Source organism: Erythrolamprus reginae, chromosome 8 (genome assembly GCF_031021105.1).
Source record: "Erythrolamprus reginae isolate rEryReg1 chromosome 8, rEryReg1.hap1, whole genome shotgun sequence".
Lineage (NCBI taxonomy): Eukaryota > Metazoa > Chordata > Lepidosauria > Squamata > Dipsadidae > Erythrolamprus > Erythrolamprus reginae.
The window spans coordinates 31,025,503-31,040,543 of NC_091957.1; the positions used below are offsets into that span (position 1 = coordinate 31,025,503).

The 15,041-nt window shown below is 40.7% G+C and overlaps 1 protein-coding gene across 4 annotated transcripts in view; it reads left to right on the forward strand.

Annotated features, from left to right (window-relative positions):
- Positions 1 to 15,041, forward strand: part of PAK3 (p21 (RAC1) activated kinase 3) — a 252,788-nt gene that overhangs the window by 36,640 nt on the left and 201,107 nt on the right. The window contains exon 1 of one of the 4 annotated variants that reach the window (XM_070759573.1): positions 4,645 to 4,666. The exons of the other annotated variants lie outside the window; for them this stretch is intronic. The gene's annotated coding sequence lies outside the window, so the exon portion shown is untranslated. Of the gene's footprint in view, positions 1 to 4,644; positions 4,667 to 15,041 lie in introns of those variants that run through there. 4 annotated transcript variants of the gene reach the window in all.

Below are 15,041 nucleotides of genomic sequence, written 5' to 3' on the forward strand. Positions count from 1 at the left end.
TGAATGGGTCTCTGAGGCTAGAGAGTCCTCTGTGATTTAATCCCAATTCTTATTATTTTTATGAAATTTAATTTACTGCTAATGTAGGGGTGGAGTGCTCCAATTTGTAAGAAGATAAAAGGAGGTTGAAAATCCAGAAACCACAGCAAGATCCAATGGTGCTGGGCATTTTTTATGCAGTTCCCAGTTTTTCATTCTGGGATAAGGTTTTGGAAAAGACCTTAGAAGAAACAGATTAAATGGATTCCTTTTAGTTGAGTTTAAGGTCTAGGAATAGTAGACCTTAGACACCACAGTTGATATTCACATTGTTGGAGCTGGGATGGGGCTGGTATGATTGTCCTTCTTGATCTCTCAGGGTCTTTTGACAGTCTCGATCATGGTATCCTTTTGGGCCAACCACAAAGTTTGAGCATGGGAGATATACATCGAAATAATAAATATGTTTGGTCTAATCTCATATAGCTATTGGAAATGGATTTCGGTCCGAAAAGAAACATTAACAATTTCTAGAGCACAATTTCATGAAAAATTTGATAGAACATTTTGAATGAATGCTAGCAACATATTTAATGCCCATTCTGAATTAACAAAAAGAAAATTGGTATATTTATGTTACCTGCTCTGGCCTGGCCATTAAATTTTTAGTACAAAGATGGCCGTAAGAAAGGAATTCAACAGCTTTTAAGTAAACACCAGCTTAAACCCAGAAGGTAAGAGGGAGTGAGAAAGAAACTAAAGATTGACCTGCCTTGATTCTCCCTGGTATAAGAAGTGGGAGAGAAGAAATTGTTGTTATGTCAGGCTTTCAGGTTTCTGTTATATCATGCAACAATAAAAGTGAGTTCCAGTAGTTTTGATGGACCAGACGCCTGATTGCTCAGGATGATGGCTGGTATTCCTACACCATACTGAATTGCAAACAACTTAGCCACTGACACAAGTGTGGCCAACTGATAAATTTAATTACTGTATATTATATGTCAACTGATAACTTAAGTACATGAAAATTTTCCAGGTGTTCACATTGAAATCAATTCTAGTTTGTTCTGTGGGACACTGGATAAACATGTATGAGATCGAGGTCTTGTAGAGTCTGGTGCTGACCGTGGTGCTAAATTCAGCCATTTTAATTCCTGCCAGCAATCCATTGGGTAGATGTGACTTGGATACAAGTACAAATTATTCCTGTTTTATCTCATTGCATGGGCAAACGGCTGGGGCTAAAAGTAAAGTCTTTTTGAGGTTGTCATTGATTCCTGTTTACTATATGGACTTCTCTGTACTCTCTTCTTGGCAAAAATGTAAAAGTAATTAATTATAGCTTTCTTAAAGTGTTTGTTGTACTAGCTGAGAACTCGAAGACCTTGTGATGGTCTTCCATCTTAATACTTATCAGACTATTCTAGATTTGAAAAGCTTTTTCAATCAACCAGAAAGCAAAGATGTAACATTTCTGAATTTATATATATTTTTTCTCTCAAATTATTCTCTGCTTTAGCAATAATCTCTAGAAGGCAATAATCATATAGCAAGTATAGACCAGAGATGGATTGCCAAGAAGGTCTTACCTATGAATTTTCATTGATGCTGGATCTTAGTTGCCAGGTTTATGCTCAAGTTAGGAATAACTTTTATCTCCAATGGGAAAAAATACTTCTCTTTCTATTCTATAATTTAAAAATTGAAGAGCTGGGAAAATTGAAAAATATTTACCATTTTGTTTACTTGCTTTTGGGGATGTGAACCTATAGATAAGCACCACCTGTCAGAAGCAAAAAAAGAGGACCAAATGTGAAGTTGCAGGTCAGAGGATTTATTTCTCAAGGCTATACACAAGAATCTACTGTAGTCAACTAAGGTTCTGTACTAAATTGACGTCAGATAAGGGTCAACAGAATTCAAGAAGGGTTGGACTTAGACATTTGTTAGAATGTAACGATTTTTTGCTGATGACTTATTTAACTCTGTCCCATAGCTCTGCCTGCTCTTCTCATACAGTACCCACCACCTGGTAGAAAGCAGAAACAAAATTATTCATCAATAAATAAGGATGAAGGACCAAATATTTCTTTTTCTTTTCAAAATAAATATTGGGGCCTCAGAGGAGGAGAACTACAGTATTTTCTCTTCTTTTATTGTTCTATTGCATCCTTTATATTAATTGAAATTATCTTACATTGCAGATAATATTACTTTAAAAAAAAATTCTATCAGTTTTAGAAACCATTTGGGGGAATAAAACTGGGAAGGAATAATCAAATAGTTTTTCTTTATCATTCATGGCTTATTTAAAACTATTAAGCAATATTTCACAATCTGCTTTATCCTAATTTTTCAAGGTCTTGGAGGGAAATGAGATTAGAAAACAGAACTCCCTTCTCTCTTTTTTCCCTTCCTGTTTCTTTTTCCTAACCTTCTTATCTCTATCTATGTAAGAATATTCTCAGAATCTGGAAAGGGGGTGGTTTAAAACATGGCAAATAAGGAACAGATGGTTATTTCAACCTTATCTGTTAAGTACGGCTTCTGTCTTTCAGGGAATTGATGAGAAAATTGGAGAAAGAAGTTTGCAGAGTTCCTACTTTAATGTAGTTTTCACTAAATAAGGATTGGAACATTCTTATCTAGTTTCCAAGATTCAGCAAACATACTGTCAGGTATGCCACCGTTCAAAGTCCAGGAAAGAAAGCTCTCAACTCCTTGTTGATAGAGAGGAGTACTTCTACTAGACAAGGTAAAGCTAGGTGACAAAAGGAAAGCAAGATTTGAGGCAAAAGGAGCGTAAAATGCATATACATAGTGTTGTGAGTGCTATTGTCCACCTCAGGTCATGTCAGATTCTGAGGAGGATGAGTCAGGTCCCTCCGGATACCCTGGGCCAGGGAGGTTGCCAGCTGAAGCAGAGAGCGAGAGTAAGGGAGAAAGAGACCTGAGTGAGCCTGAGGAACCACTAGAGGGGGCTGATATGACAATGAGGGAGTGGTCCCAGTCAGAGGATGAGGAAGACATTAGAGTGGAAAATCAGTGGATAGACCCTCGCAATAGAAGATTGCTCAGAAGGCGAGAGGAGTGGCATAGTAAAAGGTATTAGCCTCCTTGTAGTGTGATGTCACTTCCAGGAGTATAAAGGCAAAGGATCTTGGGAAATTGGGTGAGGAGTTTAAACGTCATTCAAGGAGAGAGGTGTGAGACTGGGGGTGTGATTGAACAAGGTTTTAAAACCATGATTTCTGCCTCCATAAAACTCATTCTCTGCTGGATGCTTGTGGCCAGCACTACGGTGAGCAAAATTCATATCCTTAAATTATAAATGGACTTTGTTATCTATGGAATGCTGATTAGGTTGAGTTTGGTGCTTTTCCCGGACATTGTTGACATTTAGCTCCAAAGAGAAATAACTCCTCTTTCCCTGGCCATTTAAAATCTGCTTTTCGTTATGTGTGTTTATATCAATAAAAAGTTTGATTTAGTCATAAAATAAAGGATTTTTGAGTTGGGGGTTTCGATCCGAGGGTCATGCACAGAACAGAAATAATCCCCAAACCCTCCCCTCATAACCCCATTGGACAAATCATCCAATCCCAACGTCCCAAGATGTCAGGTGGGTGCACCAGCTGTTTGGCCTTCCACATCTGGTCCATCAAAGCTGTTGACCTTGAGCAGGCTGTAAACTTGTCCACAAACCCTGGCAGTACATGATGAGAACTTTCCTCCCTAGGCCCCTAATCAAGCACCAGAAGAGACATCTTCACCGCGGCTTCCCCTCCCCACTCTCAAATACCTAACTGTCCCCCCACCCCCTGTTTCTATGGCAGCCGAAGCAACCAGGCAGTGTGTGAAGGCTGACACCTTCTTTTCATGAATATAATTTGATGGATGAATTGTTTGCTATTGTTATTGTTCAGTTACCAAGTAATGTCTAGCTCTTGGTGATCCCATGGACGATAGCACCCCAGGTCCCCTGTCCTCCATTGCCTCCCAGACTTGGCCCAAATTCATGTTCATTGTGTTGGTGATACTATCTGACCATCTCATCCACTGCTGTCCCCTTCTCTTTTTTGTTTTCTTTCTCTCTTTTAAAATGTCTATATTAAATTTTTACATTAAAAATTACACAATGACAATACAATATAAAACATACGCACATAAAAAAGAGTAAGTTCCATATTTACAAATCAATTTCAGATCTTAAGCACTCCACATTTAATGTAAATGCCAACGATCCTGTTGACCATTATTTATTATAGCTTACTTGTGTCATTCTAATACCATTTTACACATTTGTGTAGTTTGCTGGTATTTATAATTTGCATCTATTTCTAAATCAAGTTATTTTCTATAACTGTAAGTTAACTGTCTTTCTCAACATCAGGGTCTTCTCCAAGGAGTCGTCTCTTCTCATCAGGTGGCCAAGGTATTTGAGTTCAGCTTCAGGATCTGTCATTTCAAAAGACAACCAGGGTTGATTTCCTTTAGGGTTCACTTATTGGATCTCATTGCAGCCCAAGGGACTCTTTAAGAGCTCTGTTGTAAATCTTGGTTTTTGGGCTGCCTGCTGCTTTTAGGAATCTGACAAGCTTGGAGGAAAAAAAACTAATCCTGCAGAAGCTAAATACGTTTGGAGTGGTCCACATGTAGAAGAGAACCCTGGAAATTATGTCAGGTAATTTTTTTACTCTTCAATCATAAAACTTTGATGGGGAAATTTGCAAAGGAGGCAGTCACTCCAGAAAGCAGCGAGAAGGAAAAAAGATATCTTTCTGCTAAAAACCTTAGTAGTTTTCTAAATCTCCAGGGAGTTTTGCTTCAGAAAGTAAATATTGGTGCTACTTGAGATAAAAATGTTTTTCTTCTCCTTTCCTTGGATTGCTACATTGTGCAATACATAAGTGAAAAATTAGAAAAGTAAGATATTCCTTTGGCCATCAAATATCCATGGAGGAGAAAAAGGCAGAAATATTATTGTAATCATAATCACAATCATAATCATAATCACAACAACAAATAACATACTCAGCTGCTGCAAAAAGATTGCGCAGATTGACTACAAGCATAGACACGATACTGTGGCACAAATGATCAACTGGAACTTGTACCAGAACTACCATCTACCAGTGGCAAAGAATTGGTGGGATCATAAGCCCAAAAAAGTGGTCGAAAATGAACAAGCAAAACTTGTGTGCGTGTTTGTATAATTGCCTCGTTTGGGTGGGCCCGTTAGCTAGGCAGAACACTGTGGGACTTCCGACTGACCAAATTTTGGAACATAATACACCAAACATCATGATTGTGGACAAAAAAAAGTATGGATCATCGACATCACAATCCCAGGACACAGCAGAATTGAGGAGAAGCAGCTAGAGAGATTTACAAAATACGAAGATCTGAAAATTGAGCTGTATTGACTCTGGCATAAGCCAGTGAAAGTGGTCCCAGTGGTCCTTGGCATGTTGGGCACAGTGCCAAAGGATCTCAGCAGACATTTGAAAACCATCAGAATTGACAAAATCTCGATCTGTCAATTGTAAAATGCCACTTTACTGGGATCGGCACACATAATTCGCCACTACATCATGCAGTCCTAGGTGCTTGGGAAGCGCTCGACTGGTGATGAAATACGAAATCCAGCATAGTGATCTCATTGCTGTGTTGTATTGTTGATATAATAATAATAACAATAACAATAATAACAACAACAACAGTTGGAAGGGACCTTGGAGGTCTTCTATTCCAACCTGCTGTTCAAATAGGAGACCCTATAGAAAAGTGGCTGTTCGGGTCCCTTATTTAAAATCTCCAATGATTAAGCATGACAATTTTTGAAGGAAAACTGTTCCAATGGTTGATTGTTGTTATGTCAGGGATTTTCTCCTTACTTCTGTTGTGGTTGGCTCTGGGCCAGCTCCTGCAACAGGGAATTTGGATGTTGGCTTAAGAGAGTCCTCAGATTCCCAGAGACTTGTCTTATGCCATCAGCTTCAGACAGTGAGGATTCCTTGCCAAGGTTACACGCTGGGAAAGAATAATCAGATAGAGAGATGGATGCAGCCAGCCCATTAGTTAATGACCCCATTAGTGGGTCATTGGACTCAGAGGAGGAGGATTGATGGATAGATGCCAGAATGTGCAAGCTCATGGCTAGAAGGGGCCAACTGCATAGGAATCGTCAGAGATAAGGGAGAATATCTGTGGCTGGGGCAATTAGGCTAATGGGGCTGCTGATAAATTGCCAGCATTGCAGAGAGTGGAGATTATCCGTTTGGAGAAGGAGACGTCGTGTTTGCATTTTGTTCCTGGTTTTTCACAGACTCTTGGGGATATTTCTCAGCTAAGTAAAATCTTGTGGACTGACTGGAAGAGGTCTGGCTGTGATACTTCCACAGCTGCTCTTATCTGCTTGCTTGTTTTCTCACAACTTTCAAGGACTGTTATCTATAATTTGCTCAGTTTAAAGTGTTTGCACAGCTTTATTTTGGATAGGCCTTTCTGTTTACTTTACAACGGCGTGTGTGTTTGAATTTACATTTCTGACTTAATTGGAGCTCGTAACGTGAAGCCTGGCATAACAACTTCTAGGTTGTTTCTCTCTTTGTTCAGTTTCCATCCATTGTGTTTTGTCTTGTCTTCTGATGCTTTGGAAAATAGGTTGACACCCCTCTTCTTTGTGGCAGCTCCTCAAATAATGGAAAACTGCTATCAGTATGCCTTGTTCTCCTTTTCACTAGACTAGACATACCAAATTCCTGCAAACATTCTTCATATGTTTTAGCCTCCAACCTCCTAATCATCTTTCTCATTCTTCTCTTTCCAGAGTCTCAATATCCTTTTTCTATCATGGTGACCAAAACTGGATGCAATATTCCAAGTGTAGTTTTAGCAAGGCATTATAAAGTGATAGTATTACTTCATATGACCTTGATTCTATCCCTCTATTAATACAGCCTATTAAGCAAAGTTGGCAGCACACAAATCTAAAAAATAAAATAAACAAAAATGAAATGAAATTTGTCCAGGAGATCATTTACCCCACCCTGTGAAGTTTATAGTGTATTATTTAGCCTATTGCAAGAATTTCTCCTTTTCAATTGTCATTTCTCTAATGAGGAGCTAAAAAGGGTTTCTGTGCAGTGTGCTGAAGTTTGATTAAGGGAATCCCTAGGTCCAGGAGTTAATGAAGAGATCCCCCTTGGAGCTGCGCAGGAGATAATGCTGTCTGCTGCCGCCTCTGCTAAATTGGCACAAATTGACAGATTGCTGTCGGAAGCCTGATTTTATTTATTATGGTATTATTTATGTATGCAGGATTTGGGTTTGGACAGTCTAGGGCAGTGTTTCCCAACCTTGGCAACTTGAAGGTATCTGGGAATTCTGGGAGTTGAAGTCCAAATATCTTCAAGTTGCCAAGGTTGGGAAACACTGGTCTAGGGAAAGGAAGGACTAGTTGTAACACAATAGCAATATTACAGTATTTGAGGGGTTGCACAGAGAAGAGTTTTAAGTTAAGGAGTTTTTGTTTTAAGGGTTTTTTTATAGTGATGTTTTTATAGTGTTGTTTTGTTTAATTTTCATTTTGTTTAATTTCCATTGTTATGCATTAATATGTTGTAAACTGCCCTGAGTCTTAGGAGAAGGGCAGCCTAGAAATCGAACAGACAGACAGACAGACAGACAGACAGACAGACAGACAGACAGACAGATAAATAAGAGAGGGTCAAACTATTCTCCAAAGCACCTAAAGGCAGGAGAAGAAGCAATGGATGGAAATTAATCAAAGAGAGAAGCAACCTAGAACTATGGAGAAATTTCCTAACAGAGACAACAATTAACTAGTGGAGCAGCTTGCCTTTAGCCTTCAGAGGTTGTGGGTGCTTCATCACTGGAGGTTTTTAAGAAGAGACTGGACAGCCACTTGTCTAAAATGGTAGAGGGCAGTGATGGCAAACCTAAGGCACGTATGCCATAGGTGGCACACGGAGTCATCAGCGGGCACATGAGGTGTTGCTCTATGTCAGCTCCAGCTCACATGTGCCTGCTGGCCAGCTCATTTTTGGCCTTGGGGAAGGCCATTTTATCCTCTGGAAGCTTTGGGGAAACTTCCTGAAGCCCCAGAGTACAAAAATGGCCCAATGGGCAAACAGGAAGTCTGTTTTTTCAAACTTCCAGTTTTCCCATTTGGACATTTTGTCACTGTCCCAGGCTTCGGTGAGGCCTGCACCCATGTATGGGGGCGGAGGGGTGTTGTGTGCATGTGCAGGGGCAATGCAAAGGTGTGTGCCTGCATGAGGGAGGGAATGGGTGTGGGCACATGTGCATGTGCTAGTGTGCCTGATCACCCTCTTTTGGTACATGGACCAAAAAAGGTTCTCCATCTTTGGTATAGGGTCGCCCTGTTTGAGTAGGGGGCTTGGCTAGAAAACCAGCTCCAGATTCTATTCTACTCCATCCCATTCTTTTCTTTATAGAAGGAAACTGAAAGGCTGGAAGGAAGGAAGATTCTCGTGGCTTGCCTGCTTGTATTTGTGTTTGTGTGCCATAATCTACATTTCTCCAATTCTTTGTATTTCTCTGGGTCAGAGACACATGCACAGAAATACACAGCAAACAGTGTATATTATCTGTGCTGTTTGCTGTTTGGCAAATTGCTGAGAGGCAGAGGCCCTTTTTTGTTGTTTTCCTCCTCCTAAAGTTTAGGAGGAGGTGCGTCTTATACTCCGGTGCATATTATACTCTGAAAAATACAGCATATACAATTGAATAGAATTCTTTATTGGTCAAGTGTGATTGGATACACATTCATCTTCAGTGCAGAAGCTCTCAGCATGCAAACAAGAAATGATAAATCATGATCATCAGAAGATATGTTCATAAAGATATAATAATAAAATACAACACAGTGATAGTCATAGGATATTAAATAAGCAAATCATACTAGGATACTAAATAAAACAACTAATACAGTATTACCCCAAAATAGGTGTTCCTCAACTTACTACATATTTATATAGTAAGCATTTGAAGTTACAATGGAAAAAGTGATTTACAGCTAGATCTCGCTTGTGGAATCATTGCATCATCTCCAGAGTTATGTGATCAAAATTTGAGCACATGGCAACCAGTATATATTTACAATGCTTGCAGCATCCTGGGGTCATGTGGTTCTCATTTGCACCCTTCCAAGTTGGTTTCTGACAAGCAAAGTCAACAGGAAAGCTGGATTCGCTTAATGACTCTGTGATTCTTTGAACAACCGCAGTGATTTACTGAACAATCATAGGAAAATCATTCTGCTGTTTGAATCCCAGCGACCGGTTAGGTCGCACAGACCTGGCCTTCTCCAGGTCCTGTCAACCAGACAATATCATTTTGTGGGGCCAAGGGGAAGAGCCTTCTCTGTGGGGCCCCGGCCCTCTGAAATCAGTTCCCTCCACAGATTTGCACTGTACTCACCCTCCTCGCCTTTCGCAAGAGTCTTAAGACTCACTTATGTCACCAGGCGTGGGGCAATTAGATCTAGACCAGAGGTCCCCAACCTTTTTTGCACCAGGGACCGGCTTTAAGCTAGACCAGTTTTCCATGGCCCGGTGGGGGGGGGGAGCTAGCTGTCAGCGGCGCCGTAAAAGGGGCGATCAAGAGAGGAATGGGTGAATGAATGGACGGAGGGTGGGAAGGAAGGAAGGAAAGAGGGAAGGGACAGGAACAAAAGAAGGGTGCAAAGGAAGCAAGGAAAGGTGTGAAAGGGGAGAGTAAGAGAGGAAGGAGTGAAAGAAGGGAATGAGGGAGGAAAGAAGGGAGGAAGGAAAAGGAAAGCAAGAAATGGAGGGAGGAAAGGAAGGAAAGAAAGAAAGAAAGAAAGAAAGGGGGAAGGGACAGGAACAGAGGAAGGAAGCAAGGAAACTTATGAAAGGGGAGAGTAAGGGAAGAAGGTAGGAAGGAGAAAGAAAAGAAGAAATAGAGGAAGGGAAGGTAAAAGAGAGAAAGAAAAAGAGCAAGAAACAAAGCAAGAAAGAGAAAGAAAGAAAGGCAACTTCAAAGAAAGGCTCACTGAGCATCTCTCACTCTCTCTCTCTCTCTTTCTATCCCTCTTTCTTTCTTTCTCTTCCTTTCTCTCTCTCCTCTTCCTTTATCTCCTCTCTCTCTCCCTCTCTCTTTCTCTCCCCCCTCTCTCCCTTTCCCTCTCTCCCCCTTTCCCTCTCTCCCTCTCTTGCTATCTCTCCCCCCTTTCCCTCTCTCTTTCTCTCTCTCCCTCTCTTGCTATCTCTCCCCCCTCTCCCTCTCTCTTTCTCCCTCTCCCTCTCTTTCTCCCTCTCCCTCTCTTTCTCTCTCTCCCCCCTCTCTCTTTCTCTCTCTCTCTCCCTTTCTCTCTCTTCTTCTCACTTTCTCTCTCTTGTTTTCTTTCTGTCTCTTTTGCTTTCTCTCTCTCTCACTCTTTCTTGTTTTCTTTCTCACGCTCTTTCTCTCTCTTGTTCTCTCTCTTGCTATCTCTTTCTCTCCCCCCCTTTCTCACTCTCTCTTTCTCACTTTCTCTCTATCTTGCTGTCTGTTGCTATCACTCACTCTCGTTCTCCGTTCTTCTCAGCGGTGACGCGCGCACGCCCTGCCCGCCTCACCTTTGCGAGAGCACTTTCGCCCCGGGCTCTCAGCAAGGGGGTTTGCAGGAGAGGCGGGGCCGGCGAAGGTGATATTGAATGTCGGGGGAGAACGAGCGGTTGCACGCGCTCCCTATCCCCCTGCTAGCCCACTCGGAATATTCAAAATAAGAAAAGCCTTCGCCGGCAAAGGCTTTTCTTATTTTGAATATTCCGAGTGGGCTAGCAGGGAGATAGGGAGCGCGTGCAACCGCTCGTTCTCCCCCGACATTCAATATCACCTTCGCCGGCCTCCGCTGAGAAAAGCCTTTGCCGGCATTTCCTCTCGGCGTCAAGGAGGCGCAGCGGCGGGCGGAGAGAGGGAAGGGGGGGCAGCGGCGTCCCTCCTGGCCTTGGCGGGCCGCCCAACCCTCCCCACCTCCTGCAAACGCGGCGGGCGGCGGGGGGAGAGCGAGGAGCCGGTTCCGGCGGGTGCGGGGCTTGGCTGGCTGGCGGGGGGAGCGCTGCTGGTGGTGCGGAAAGGCCGAGGGGGCCCTGGTGCCGCGGACCGGCTGAAAAGCCCCAACGGCCCGGTCCCGGTCCGCGGACCGGCGGTTGGGGACCTCTGATCTAGACCCCCTGGCCAATAAATGTGATGTATGGCTGTGACTTGAATTTGTTTGATTGATTTTTAATATATTGAGTTTATGTAGTTATTAATTAATTAGATTTGTCTTTGTATTCACTGTTTTATATTGTATGTTGTGAGCCACCCTGAGTCTTTGGAGAGGGGTGGCATACAAATCTAAATAATAATAATAATAATAATAATAATAATAATAATAATAATAATAATAATAATAAAAAATTAATAATAACAACAACAACCACAATAATAATAATAATAATAATAATAATAATAATAATAATAATAATAATAATAATAATAATAATAATGGTCCTCAAATCAGCCACAGCTCACTTAACAGCTACCTGCCTAGCAGTGTAAATTCTGGTCCCAACACACATCTTTAAACAATTGATTCACTTTAACAACTGCAGTGATGTCTATGGGGATTCCCAGTCATCCCAGTCATTTTCAAAAGGCAACTGGACTTTGTTTTTCCTCGAAGAAGTTTCAAGGAAATGTTTAAGAAAAAATGAAGTTCCAGTTGCCTTTTGAAAAAGGATTTCAGGACAACTGTGACTGATACACTTAAACAACCATGACAAAAAAAAAGTAAACTTGGACACGACACACTTATCAACAGAAATTTTTATTTCATTTGTGGTTGTAAGCTGAGAACTCTGTGTTACTTTGACAAGCGGCATTATGTGAATTGGCCTGAACCCAACTAGTTGTCCTGAATGTTGTATCTTTCATTCTTGCTTGGAGTTGCAGGAGCTGGAATGCAACTCATCAGGAGATCTGGCTATGTAGACATTTAAATTTTATTGCTTTATGGATTTTTATTTAATTGAATTGTTTTATTGGCCATTTTCATTGGGTGTGGATGGCATGTTTAATTGGTTTTACTGTTTTAGCCACCATAAATTGCTAGTTTTTATTACGGTTTTATGCTTTTGTATTTTATTGTCTTTTTTTAAAAAGTTACTGTGCTGCCTTTAATGTTCTCCTATTTTAATTGCCTTTCAAAAGGGTTGTTGATTATGTGCCTTCTTCAAAGGTGAGAAATAAACAGAATACTAAATAAAGTTATTCTTTGGTAAGATGGGGGTGGCAATAAATTTTACCGAAAAAAAGAAAAAAAGAGCCATAAATGCATCTTTTCCACACTATAAGAATCTTTCAGGTTTCTGTTGCAAAAGACAATCTCTGTTTTCTGGACTGTCATGATTGACTCAGAACTTACAGGGTAGAATTTATCTTCCCACTTAGTTCCAAAATGATGGGTAGAAGCATCTGTTTCATTGATCTACTAATTGCTTCCTTCTTAGAAATAGGAGTGTAGACTTAGTGGAACAGGTGTTTTAAGGTACCTGACAGTGACAGAAGCAGCAGCCGGTCTGATGAATTTCAGGCTAAATGCCATGCCTGGTCTTGAAGTGACATTTTTGAGTGGCCAAGAGAAGAAGCTAAACGTGGTGGAATTAAGTGCGGTTGTAAATAGTCCTTGACTTACAGTTTAGTAACTGTTCAGAGTTACAACAGCACTGAGAAAAAAGGTAGCTATGTTTGGCCCTTCCTTGAAAGTACAAGTAGTCCTTGAACCCAAAATTTATGTTGCTAAGTGAAACATTTGCTAAGTGAGTTTTGCCCCACTTTGCAATTTTAATAGTTGTAGAGTGAATTACTGCAGTTGTTAAGTTAGTCACACAGTCGTTAAGGGAATGTGGCTTCCCCATTGACTTGGCTTATCAGAAGCTCTCAAAAGGGGGTCACATCATCATGGGACACTGCAACTGTCAGTCATTAAGCAGCTGAATTTTGACTGTAAGGATGCTGGTGGTCGTAAGTATAAAAAATGGTCATAAGTCACTTTTTTTCAGTGCCATTGTAACTTTGGATGGTCACTAAATGAACTGTTGTAAGTCGGGGACTATCTGTAGAGATAGTCCTCAAATATCTGCTGCAAACTCTGCATAGGTGTCAGTAAGGGCATCTGGCCAGAAAACGCTCATCTGTAGAGAATGACTTGCAATAGGACATTTTCATTGGGAAAACCTAGAATAGAATAAAATAGAATATAATAGAAAAGGAATGGGAATAGAATAGAATAGAATAGAATTCTTTATTAGCCAAGTGTGATTGGACACACAAGGAATTTGCCTTTGGTGCAGATGCTCTCAGTGTACATAAAAGAAAAGATACATTTGCCAAGAGGTATTGATTGTCGTAGGGTACAAATAAGCAATCAGGAAACAATATTAATATAAATCATTAGGATACAATAGAAAATAAATAAACCATTTGAGAGCACTTCATGGAGGCAGCGTTAGTTGACGCATCTTGGATTACTACTTTCAGAATAAAAGGATTATCCTGTCACCCAGAGCTAATAAAAGTTAGGCTTCTGTGCCTGATTCAAGCACAGAGTGGAGCTCAGTTAATCATATTTTTGGCGACATAATTACTTGAAAATTGCTTTCAGTGTCTTATCACTCCAAGAGAAAAAAGAAACAACTTGCCATACGTGAAATCTATAGAGATAACTGATATTCTGTATGAACTTGGAAAGCTCCAAAGAAATGCTTTTCGGGCTTTTGAGGATTTTTTATTCTTTTTCAGAACATCTTAGCAACGTCTCTTTAACAATGTCAAAAGTTCAATTGTGGTTTCCCACTGAATGTAAATACATTAAGAGCCATTGAATTCCAGGAAAGACGGATCCAAAGCTTAAGCATAATAGTCTTCGTGCATACCTGCTTTATTAATAGCAATAGTCACACAGTCACTTTGATGCAAACTTCACTTTTGGCTTCAAAGATCCTTTGAAAAGATAAACCCTGCATTCAGTGAGATCCTACTATAAAGGATCTATAATAATTTATCTGAATAGGTATTCACTTGCTTTCCTTCATTCTAATGTTGGGGAACCAGTGGCTTTCCAGAGGTTTAGTATAAGTAATTCTGAATATTCGTTAAAGGTAAAAAGCAGGATGGTCCTTGTTCTCCCCTCCCAATCTGAGGCTGCATTAGTGACCACAGAAGAGTCTTGGATTAACTGATGTGGTCTTCCTTCTCTTACGCAAGCAGCCTCATTTTCCCTGAACAGCTCTCTTTTCTTTGAAGCCCATTTCCATTCCGGATGTAAAATACCACCCAAAATGATGGAAAGAGATAATGGCCTTTAAAAATGTTCTGTTGTTAAAAAATTAGCTTTTAACCAAACAGAAGGGCTTGTAGAAAAAATAAACTGGATAACTACCTGGCTCCAAGTATCAACATCACCAATTTTTAGTCTATTTTAAAAGAAGAATTGGGCACACTGTTCATTTATACCACTCTCAGTGGTTATATTACAATAGCAGTCAATTTTATATGACATAACACCCCCCTCCCCCCCAAAAAAGCAGCAATTGGTGACCACGGAGAGATAGTAGCTGCTGTCTCTCACCTTCATCACTGCCAAATGACTGACATCTCATCCTTTCTCCTCCAAAACATCCATCCGCCACTCCTCAACTGACAAATGACAGAATTCATTTTAGTTTTAGAGACTTGTCAAATAAAATATCAGGCAATGTTCAAATGCCTGCTCATTCCTATAATTTAAGGACAAAGATTGCTTATAGAATAATAAAGATGATGAAAAACATTATTGATGTTATAAGATGTTGTGATTCAGCCTGAGGCTCCTCAGGGACCGGCTGGATCTCTGCCGGATCCATGCCCAGAGGAGGAGGACAGTGAACAGGAGGGGGAGGACCAGGCAGACGGGGGAGAGGAACATCAGGAAGAGGAGGAGGGAGAGCAGCCTGAGACCCCCGGGGGGGAGGAGGCTCTCCCCA